This window comes from Cibotium barometz, chromosome 9 (genome assembly GCF_041138505.1).
Source record: "Cibotium barometz isolate CiBa-2024 chromosome 9, ASM4113850v1, whole genome shotgun sequence".
NCBI classification, from domain to species: Eukaryota; Viridiplantae; Streptophyta; class Polypodiopsida; order Cyatheales; family Cibotiaceae; genus Cibotium; species Cibotium barometz.
Window position 1 is genome coordinate 20,779,894 of NC_141054.1, and position 11,909 is coordinate 20,791,802.

Consider the following 11,909-nt stretch of genomic DNA (forward strand, 5'->3'; position numbering starts at 1 on the left):
ATCTTGTAAGAAAAACACACATACTGAAACACTAATTTCTCAAATAATTCTCACCATGGCATGCAAAGTGAAAAATTGGAATTTGGTCAAGGGAATGTTAAGCATAGGATCCCACTTTGTATCTACTGGTACCATTATTCCATCTCATGAACAAATAAAGTGGTAACGGTTTGGGACACCATCTATGCATGTCTCTTCACTCCAATGTTTATTTCCATTATTGTCTTTTTTTCTTGATCGCATACAATACAAATAAGGGAATTTTGCATTGGAACCATTTGACACACCAAACATGCACTTCAAAGTTTTTAGATCTCTTGCAAGATTCCATTGTACTCTAATTACTCACCAAAATCATCAATCTTGAAAAGTTCCTCACCACTTTGACGTCTCACAACTTTTGGTATCTCTGTTAAATTGAAGAGAACTTTCAATATCTCATGATCTTCTTTTGGTACCTCAAATGCCAGCAAGCCACCATATTTCATTTTTGCTCTACACACTAAAGTAATGTGAATGATTTGACAAGATATTACGATTCAACGCTTTGTTCATGAGGGTCAAGATTACTTGTTCTAGTTTCTGACCCTTTACAATTTCACTTTCATCATGCTTAAAATAAATTTTAGTACACCACCACATTCTTGAACCGTCATATTATAGAATCTAACCATTGTAGATTGTACTTTGTATACATCCAACACAAAGTTATTCTTTTCATGTAGCTTCAACATTACCTCCTTTGAGATTGCCTCCTTTGAGCCGATCTCCTTTAAGCTTGCCTTTGAGGGTGCCCTGGAGGGTGCCTTTGATGTTATCCTTGCACTTTTCTCTGAGTATGCCTTTGAGATTAATTTACAAGTGTGTATGTGACAAAGATGTACAGGCTCACCAATGGTTTCCAAGATTTTATCATTCAACAAATTTCATGCTTGTAGTACATGATAGGGCTTTGGAAGAGGTAAAAATCTTTTTCTCTATAACACAGTCTTAAACCCTTTATCCAATTGCTTGTAAATCATAGCATATGATTGTGAGCTGATCCCCACTTTATCACAAATACCTTGAGCATCATTGGGTGTGAAATACTTGCTCACCTCCTACAAATAATTTATGGTTATGCTCTTAGAGACTGATTTAAATTTGGAAGATTGGAGTGCAGACTTTACCATGCCTTTTGTGAGTAATTTTAAAATTTCCATATCAATTCATCATCTGGATTCATAAACATTTGTCTAATGTTCTTGCATGCTCTGATTCGACGGTTCCATTGACCACCTCCAATGACCAATTTATCCATTGATTTTAGTTGTTTCACACGCTCATGTGGCCCTAATGGAGTCAACTTCTCGAGCATAGTTTGTATCTTCCTATTCCTTTGTTCTAAACTTTGAACATTAATAGACAACTGAGCATTTTCTATTTGAACAACATGCATTGCATCCTACAATTTATTACACACAGTTTCCTTCTCAATCAATGCATTTTGAGAGCTGCACAATCCTTGCTTCCTTGTTCTTTAGTAGGTCTTGAGTAGATGTATAAACACTATATACTTGGTTAAGTCTTTGTGTATATCCTAGCAAACCAGCATGACCCTCTCATACATACTTAATGAAAGATGTTAATCTTGAAAATTGAGGAGGCTATTGAGTAAGAGGATCAAGTGGATATATTGATCCCTCTACCCAAAGATCATGTTTTTTACCTGCATCTCTTTGTTGTTGCATCACTATTTGTTGCACTATATTTGCTTCTTTCCTCTTATGTAAAGGTGTATACTCAACATCTAATTGAAAGTGTATATCTCTTTTCCTATTCCTTCCTACATCTTGTAATTAAAATATATAGAAAATTAACCACAAAACTTACAATACAAAAATTTAACCATTGAATCTTGATAAAAAAACATGACACTAACTCTTAAATAGCAAACCAGATAAATATAACATATTAAAAGTTAACTTAACATAGTAAAACATAACAATAGCAATAACAACATATTAAATCATAATATTAAGCACACCAATTAAAGCATAACATCAAGCTTAACTATAAAACATTTTAAGAAATTTAATATAATAATTTATATAACATTGAATCATAATATTAAGCACACCAATTAAAGCATAACATCAAGCTTAACTATAAAATATTTTAAGAAATTTAATATAACAATTTACATAACACCAATATTAAGCATACCAATTAAAGCATAACATCAAGCTTAACTGTAATAAAGTAGGAACTTTATTAAATAGGATTAATAATGGGGACAAGTCCAGGTATAAAAGAGGGGGCTTGGCCCATGGATGTAACTTTTGATGATCATTTTTAGAAATGGAAACTCATGTTTCTTGGAGCTCATGGCTTCTTGGCTTGTGGAAGGCTATTTCCATTCTCTTGGTGTGAGAGACTAAACACACTTAGGCATCATGTTTACATGGTGATTACTCATATTTTCATGCATTACATCCCTGCATTCCAATTGGTATCAGAGCTCTTGATTTTGATCATGGGCATGCATGGGTTGTTGGGAAAATTTGCTTGAAAATTTGAGTTTCTTTTAATTTTTTTTTCATTTTCTTGTAATCCTTGAGTGATTCTTGACAAATCTTCTCTAATCTTGCTTAATCTCATGGAGATGGTGAGCATTTCATGGAAATTGCTTGAATTTTGAGTGATTTTGGCCAATTTTACCATTTTTGGACCAAATTTTGGGCCTCTAGACCAAAAATTTGGGGCAGTCGGGCCAAAACTTAGGGCAAGTGACTAATTGTAATTAACTTTTCTGTTAATCATGATTAGTAATCATCTTCTTCTTCCTCAAGCTTTCCATAGCCATGGGATGCTCTTCCTTTACCCGTTTTGATGCCAAACCTTAGGGTTTTTGTAGAGCTCATTGAGATCTTTCATTTGAGCCTCTTCTTGCTAATTTTTTTCTCAAGATTTGGGAGCTTTTGTTCATTCTTCCATGGCTGAAAGTTGAGCTTAACCTACCTTCCATTGAACCATATCTTGCATTGCTAAGCTTCTAAACATTTCATATGCATGATTGGCACTCTAATCATCTCATGGAGGGAGTAAAGAAGCAAACGGCGGGCTGCTGCAGGCCAAATCTGCGCTGAAAATTGGTGAGGGAAGAGCTAGGTGAAGCCTAGCTCTACTACCTCAAGACATGGAAGCTTTGCAATAGGGTTTTTAGCTATTATTTGGAGCATATTTTCAAGCCTTATTCAAGCACATGGGAGGTGTATTGTGGCTGCAAATTTCAGAGCAAAAGAGAGCTACGTTTTTCTTCAACAAGAGGCTTCTTCAACATTTTCTACCATTGAAGCTTTCCGGATGACATTGGTGAGTGGTATGATCAATTTCTTGCAAGTTTGAAGCATTTGGTGGAGCTTTGGGAGTTGATTGGGGTTGGTTACATTCAGAAACCCTAATTTTCAAAAATTAACCATTTGGCTTGACCATTCACATGCCAATGATGCTTGTCTATGCATTATTGCTTGCATTTGTGCAATGGATTGCTTCCACATGAGCCTTGGCCAAACAATGGATCATATTTTTGGAGATTCTCTTCACTTTGATTCAATTGGCATGCCATTGATGGAGTATCAAGTTTACTCAATGCTTTTGGGAGCCATTCATGCTTATCTTTATGCCACATAGATGCCTTGAATCATCTACATAGCCATTCAATGCTATGACTTGCATTTTGGCATAAGAAAGCATAGCTCTTGGATCAATTTTGGGGGATTGAACTCATATTTCACAAGTGTCAATGTGTTGTTGGATGTTGTTGATGTTGGAATTTGTTTGATGGATGGTGAACACTTGGAGTGAGGAGAATGAGCATGAGTTCATGCGTATTGATTCATGAGAATATTGTAAATGGCATGAGTCATGCCACACACATGTAAGTGATTTTACCTTCATCCCATTTGTAAATTCCAAACACATACACTCACCATTGCATTCACTTTCATTTCCTAGTGAATCTAGCAATGTGTGAGGGTACCTTGGCGTTGGTTGGAGAGGCCAAGGGGAGCATGTTTTGAATCTACCGTGTCGTGATTGCTTTGGGAAAGCGATACGGTGGAGGATTAGGTACATGGTGGTGAAGACATGGCCTCAACCTTCACCTTGGAGGAAAACTTGGTGAAGGGGTGAGAAGGGCTTGGCCGGGAGATCGGCAAGCTTCAACGCGCGTCCTCAACAATCCTCACATCGACTTTATGGATGCATTTGGGCAATGGGGCCCCTATTCCATCATATTGTGTGGATGTTGCTAATGCCTTGATGGACAAAGATTGCATAAGAGCTTTCATGGCATTGTGGGATGCAAAGAGCATTGTATTTTGATTTCAAAAATTGCATTTTCAGTTGAGATTTGGCTCCATTTACAAAGGAGACTATGGCAAAATCTTTCCAAAATCTTGGCTATGCATGGCAATTGAGGTTGGTGAAACATTAATTGCAGACCTTGGGATGCAAAGGAAGTGCAAAAGGTGCTAACAAAGGTGCGGGAACAAGCAAGGATCATTGGGGGCACAAAAGGGTCACTTGGGCAAGAAAATTGCAGATTTACAAAACCCTAATTCAGTCCCAAACCTTTTGGACTGAATTAAAGGTGATCATATGAGCTCTTAGTGCTTCCTTAGAGCTACCCAATGAGCCCTTAACCTTTCCGTTTCGATATCTCTTTGGGGTAGAAATTAGGGTTTTTGCAGAAACAGTAAACCCTAATTCAGTCATAGGGGTTTTAAGGTCTTCAAGATCTAATCACATAGGCTCGTAGTACTCATCGAGGGCTTCGATTTGAACTAAGAAGTTTTGCATTCGGATATTTCTAGCCCAAGTTATGCTCAAAATACTATTTCAGCCTATAACCCTGTAAACCCTAAAACAGAGAATAGTAGCACTTCTCACCTCTTAAGGGTCTTTGTATAGTGGTCTAGTACACCTCATTAGCTCTCCAACAAGCTCTAGACCACTTCAATCGGACATCCCTACCTCAAGTTAGAGCCAAATCTTTGAAACCGATACTTTCCATGGGAACGAGGACAAGAGGGCGACCAAAGCATAACACCTTGACTCCCGACGAGGTAGAGGGAGAAGAAGCAATTATGGAGCAAGGAATCTTAGATGCTCCGGAAGATACTTGTGGGCATACTTCAAGGGAAGTGCATGAAGAAGTGAATGTTGGAAGTGCCCACAAGCCCACCCCACAAGCGTCACATACCATCCCCATCGATTCGATCATGCAAATGCTGATGCAAATGAATGCGAAGATGGACACGATGGCTACAAGGGTGGAGGTCAATGATAGACTTGATACTATGGCCACAAGGATGGAAGTCTTGGAAGAGAGGGTGGCTCGGCCAATGAGCCAACCTTCATTTGATAGTGGTCATGGTGTTTCACATGCAGGCAAGCAATATGGGACAGCTTTTGAAGGCCGTAGGGAAGGCAAGCTACCTATGGCACAAGAGGTTTCTCCCAAAGTAATGCATGAGCATGCCACCAAGAATGCTACTTTTGGATTCATGGCGGATGCACGGAGGCCCCTTGTCAAGGACATGTTTCATTCTTCTTTTCACTCGGGTCCATCTAATTCCAATATGCACATGATTGATGAAGAGGTGGTACTCGATTGGAACCAATTATCCTTTGCCCAAAGACAAAGGGATGCTCATGAGAAGTGGATGGAGTTACCAAATGACATCAAGAGGGACTACAAAGACTTTGCGCAATTCATGGAATCGTATATGAAGATGCAAAGGTTCAAACCCTCTACCCAACATGACAACCCATCCTACACAGCTTCTAAGGATGTCAAAGACAAAGTCTCACTATCAAAGTTCAAAGGTGATGGATCATCTCCGCAAGAGTTGGAGGAGTGGGCTACCAAGCTTGACACCTATTTCCAACTTTACCCAAAAAGTGAGCGTGATATGGTACAATTTGCTTCCCTACATCTTGAAGACTATGCTCATCAATGGTGGAGGTATATGGTCAAACAAGGGAACACGCCATCAACTTGGGAAGGATTGAAGCGGGAGATGAACTTGGCCTTCATTTCATCCTTAGTGCTTGATCGATACCATGAAGAATGGTATGAGCTTTCTCAAAAGGGGATGATGGTGAGAGATTATATCAAGAGGTTTTTGAAGCTTTCAATGTATGTGGAAGGTTTGAGTGAAGACATGAAGATGAAAAAGTTTGTGCATGGGCTTGAACACTTCATCAAGGCGGATGTGTCGGCTCAAAGGCCTAGCTCTCTCAAAGAAGCTATGAGGTTAGCCGAACTTTATGAGCCAAAGTACAAGAGGTCTCAGCCCATGACCTTCGCCATAGACACACCCAAACCAACCACTACTACTTGTAACCTTGGGAAGGATCCTACCTCCACATTACCATCCTCTACTCCAAGGTTTCCTACATCATGTGGGAGTGGACAGCCAAAGGATGGAGTGCATATTGATGCCAAAAAGGGTAGTGATCCTACGAAGAAGCCCTTTCAACACTTCAAGGAGATTCAAAGAATGGATGATCAAAACATTGAGAAGTTGAGAAGTAAAGGGCTATGCTTTAAGTGCAAAGAGAGGTGGTCACCCGGGCATGCTTGCAAATCAAAGAAGATGGTGATCACTATGATCCTCATGGACAAAGAAGAGAACAAGTATGACTCTCATGACATTGAGGAATGGGAGGATTGCAATGACGAAGTGCATGAGGATGGTGAGTTTCCTTTTGACCCGGGAGGGTGAGTTAAGGAAAATCTTGTGGATGGAGACATGCCTACCAATGCAGAAATTTCAGTTTGCATATGCTCTATCTCACAAGATGTATTGACGGGTTGCAAGGACCCAAGCACACAAAGGTTGGTGGGGCCTAGAGTGCTGAAACTACCTTGCCAAATGGATACAATTACCCATGAATATGGCTACTTGGCAATCAATGGACTATGCCCAACAACATGGCTTACTTGTGGATGATTTTCTTGGCCAAGTGGTATGATTTACTTGAGCAAATTGGGTAATATGAGGAGGATTATGCATGCTGTAATTTCTGGACAGCTTTGGAAAGGTCTACTATTGGGCCTATTTTTCTACTCCAACAAGCTTCATTCGGCATCAAAATGGAAGACCATGATGTGGGACATATATGGCTGAGTGTACATATCATTTCCAGCCCATTTTATGGAGTTTACATGAAGAATTTTCAAGGTACTTCATCGACTAGAAGGGCTGTCATAACAGTCTCACTCATACTTTTTGGACTTGGAGCTTGGCGGACTTGTGTACATCCGGATTTTCATTGCATATGTGCTTTGGATGTACTTGAGGACTCTCAACCACTTCCCATTGATTACATTAGAGTCTCATATTTGGAGATTGTACACATTATAGATTTTGAGGACAAAATCTTTGGGAAGGGATGGTTTGTAATAAAGTAGGAACTTTATTAAATAGGATTAATAATGGGGACAAGTCCAGGTATAAAAGAGGGGGCTTGGCCCATGGATGTAACTTTTGATGATCATTTTTAGAAATGGAAACTCATGTTTCTTGGAGCTCATGGCTTCTTGGCTTGTGGAAGGCTATTTCCATTCTCTTGGTGTGAGAGACTAAACACACTTAGGCATCATGTTTACATGGTGATTACTCATATTTTCATGCATTACATCCCTGCATTCCATTAACTATAAAACATTTTAAGAAATTTAATATAACAATTTACATAACATTGAATCATGTCAGTAAAGTAGAGTATAATATTAAACTTAAATATTGTACCATTACATTAAACATTGATTGAAAAGAAAACTATATTAAAAAACCATAAGAAGATATCAAAATATAAAAAAGACCAAACCTCCATAGCTTTCTTCTCCCTTAAAGTTGCAGCACAATGGATATCTCTGAACAAAAAGCTTAATGAAGGAAAAGCTGAGTTTTTGGTTTGCAACCAAATGGCACCAAAAAATCAACACACCCTTCATCATCAATCTTGATCTCTACATCATGTTTTCTGATCAGTCTCATGCTTGAGAAGATCAGTGCCATAAATGTGGGAATAGACAGAAAGGAAGAGATGTTCAAAAAAATTGAGGCAAGCTACAAAATTTGAAGGCCTTACATAGAGATTCAAATTTCTCCTCTACAAAGAAGAGAAACTCAAAACAATACCCTAATCCCTCATAGCCCTACAAAAAAGAACCCTAAAAACATAATGGTTAACTAAAAACATATAGACTAAGTCTTGAATTAAAAAAAAGACTTGTAAAATAAATAGAAATTAGGAAAAATGTACAGACACGCTCCTCAGGCCTCTAGGCATGGATAAAAAATAATTCAAAAATCAGAAGTCTACATGTAGATATATGAAATTTCTTAATTGAAATGTAGATATATGTACACCAAATCGTCTTGCCCCTCTTGCATGATTGCAAGGGAGGCCGCCCATGAGCATGTGTTAAAAAAAAAGGGCCAAGGGAGGTCCTAACATGGAGCAAATCGTATTGTGTGCTTCGTCTTGCATGCAAGCAAGGTTGCACAGGCATTTGCAAAAAAAAAGGCCAAGGGAGGCCATTCCGATGCAGCCTCCCTTGGCCATATTTTTTCAATATGATCCCAACATGCATGGCCTCCCTTGGCCATATTTTTTCAATATGATCCCAACATGCAAATTGTACCATGTGCTTCATGTATAACAAACTTCCTTGTCCCTCTTGCATATGCAAGGGAGGCCACGCAGGCATCTGCTAAAAAAAAAAGCCTCTCTTGGCCACAATTTTTTTGAGCAAATGGTATGGAGGCATTGGCATCTACTTGCAACAATAATTAAAGCTTGGCCATCTTTTTTTTAGCATTTTCTTATCATCACAAAAAAAAAGAACAAGGGGGGTCACGTCAGAACCACCCTTCTTGGCCATGTTTTTTTAGCAACAAATGGTTGTTGGAAGAAACATCATCGTGTCGACCAGGTTGATCTTGCTTGTGTGTTGATCATCCCACATATGTGGAGTTGACAACTAAAAAAATATAAATATAAATATAAATATATAATTATCTAAGGCCTCCCGTCGCGCCTCCCTTGGCCATATTTGTTTTTGAGTAATGGCTGTTGGAAGAAACACCATCGTGTCTACCTGGCTGATCCGCTTGTGTGTTGATTATCCCATATACACAAAGTTGACAATTGAAAATATAATATAATATTATATATATATATATATATATATATATATATATATAGAATCATCTTAAGGCCTCCTCTATCCCTCTACCATCCTTTTCGGGTGAAGTGGATGTCGGGATTGGAGGAGACCGAGGCCCTTCTCCATTGCATTTGAGACAGTTATGTTAGGGTCTTTGGTGCTTGTAATTACAATGGTATCAGATTGGCTATGCTCCCTCTCCCTCTTCAGTTAGATGGTGTGTGCTCCTTGCTTAGGTGACCAAGACGTTTATGCTAGACAAGCTGGTGTGGCAATGACATTAAGGGCGGCCATAGCGTGCCTTGGACATAGAGTTCCATCCTGTCGACCCGAGTTGGTTTATTGGTTGTGCCTTTGAGTCATATAACAAGAAGGTAATGTCACCCTCCTCTTTGTTGCAAGGGGGTGTTGGAAGAAACATTGTCGTGTCTACTTGGCTAATCAAGCTTGTGTGTTGATTACCCCATATACGAGGAGTTAACAGCTCAAAATAATATATATATATATATATATAATCATCTAAGGTCTCTCCTATCCCTCTACCACCCTTTTTAGGTGTAGTGGATGCTAGGATTGGAGGTGACAAGGGGCTTCTCCATCGTGCCTAAGATGATTATGCTAGAGTCTTTGGTGCATGTGATTACAATAGCATGGAGGCATTGGCATCCGTGTGCACTAATTAAAACCTTGCTATTTTTTTGTCAGCATTTGTTAATCATCACAAATATCATGCTTGGCCATGATCTTGTGAACATGTATACCATTTGTGGTGTTTTTGGAAAATGTATGCCTAGAGTGTGTGTTACCCCTTCTTGGGATGTTATCTAGGGCAACCCAACCAACATGTTTTTGTTTCTAGCTTGAATACACATGTTGTGGTTAGCACCACATTGCACGATGAGATTATAAAATAAACAAATATTACTGCTGTTGCCAACCATGAGGGTAACTTGAAGGATCTGCTTGAAAAATATTGAAAGTTAATAGCTCAAAATAAGAAAGAAGTACACTAAATGGGCCGAGCCTTGGTACCCTCTTACACAGAGATACCTTGGAAAACTACTCTACAATGTAAGTTGTTGCTTTATTGCATTCTACTAGCAATTGTAAGCTTCTCATCTTTACTAATATTTGGGGCTCAATAGTATGCATGGTAAAGTAAAAGAGATGTGTTCTCTACCTTTTTACTCATTTTATAGTATTTCTTGATTAAGTTGTTAGAATTTTTTTTGTTTATAGCATGGCATATTATGTGTTGAGGTTACTAAAGTAGTATGGATACTTTTTGATTTCTGTATGTGTAAATCATCTTGTTGTTTTAGTGTAGATTCTCAACATTATTGATCCAAAACTTGGTGATGATTGTGGTCTAGAGTATGGGCACTCAAATGGGGGAGCATATAGTTATGCTACTTTGGAGAAGTTAAATCTACTTGCCCTCTGTGATGTCCCCCACCATTGAGTCAGAAATCTAATGGTTGTCTTTGTTAGAAGCTAACAAGGCCACAAAAACCATGTTCAACCTAGCTCGTTTTGGGACACTATCATGGAGGATCATGTCTACTATGAAGTTTTATTGGTATATCATCACCACCTCCCCTTGAGCCACAATTTGACATTCCAAGATTAGCACAAGCTTTAGGAAGGGGAGTGTCACAACAATTTCACCCATAGACTTAACACTTTCACCCATAGATCGTATTCCACCTAGAGATCTTTAACCAAATCTATTAGGCATTCAATGATGTAACCAAAGTCCATCTCCTTGGGCTCATACTTGAAGGCAAGGTAGTGCAATGGTTCCAATCCTTGTATCATTGGCACAAAGAACTTTCAAAGTAGTGAGAGAGTCCTTCATTCTTGGGTTTGCACCCTACGGTCCCAAATGGAGCCTTGTAATCCAACTGTTCTAATTGGAACAAAAACCAGAGAAAACTTTATGCGACTACATCGCACATATTAAGTACCTTGATTCCCTTTGCGAAGAAAGGAAAAAATTGAGTTACAAGCACTTAATGGACCGTTTACTCTTGGGTTTACACAATACAAGACTTCATGACCACATGTTGGTCAAGGATCCCTCTACCTTTGATCAAGCCTACAAATGGGAGATCTTTCTCGATGACAACATGTGAGAAAGCTATTCCAAGTAATTGGCCACCACGCCAATGCTAACCCAAATCTCATTTGTAACCTAGCCTCAAATTTTTTTGGGTGTCTCTTAGGCCCAGATCTATGAACACATCAAATTTCATAGCAATTTGACAAAGTTGGTCTATTAGCATATTTCTATGCTTTTTCTTAGGGCCAGATAAAATTTTGGCTATAAAAGTGTGATTTTTGCATAAATATATTATAGTAGTCATGTGTGTCATGTTTTGATAAAATCCAAAAAGTCTTGTGTCAATTTTTTGGAAAAAAACGAATATCATGATGAAATGTGATAATAATATCGATATTTTCATTGAAATGTTATTTGTACTATACATAGCTTAATTTCACTTAAGTGTTATATAAATTTCTTCATAGGCTCAATATAAAAGATAATTACTATCACACAAAATTCATGTCCATGAGACAAGTTAAAATTGCCATAGTTAAAGTACAAGGTAAAAATTTCATAGAACAAAGTACTTAGTTGAAGTCTGAGTACAAGGTACGAGGGAAAAACTAAATACCAAAA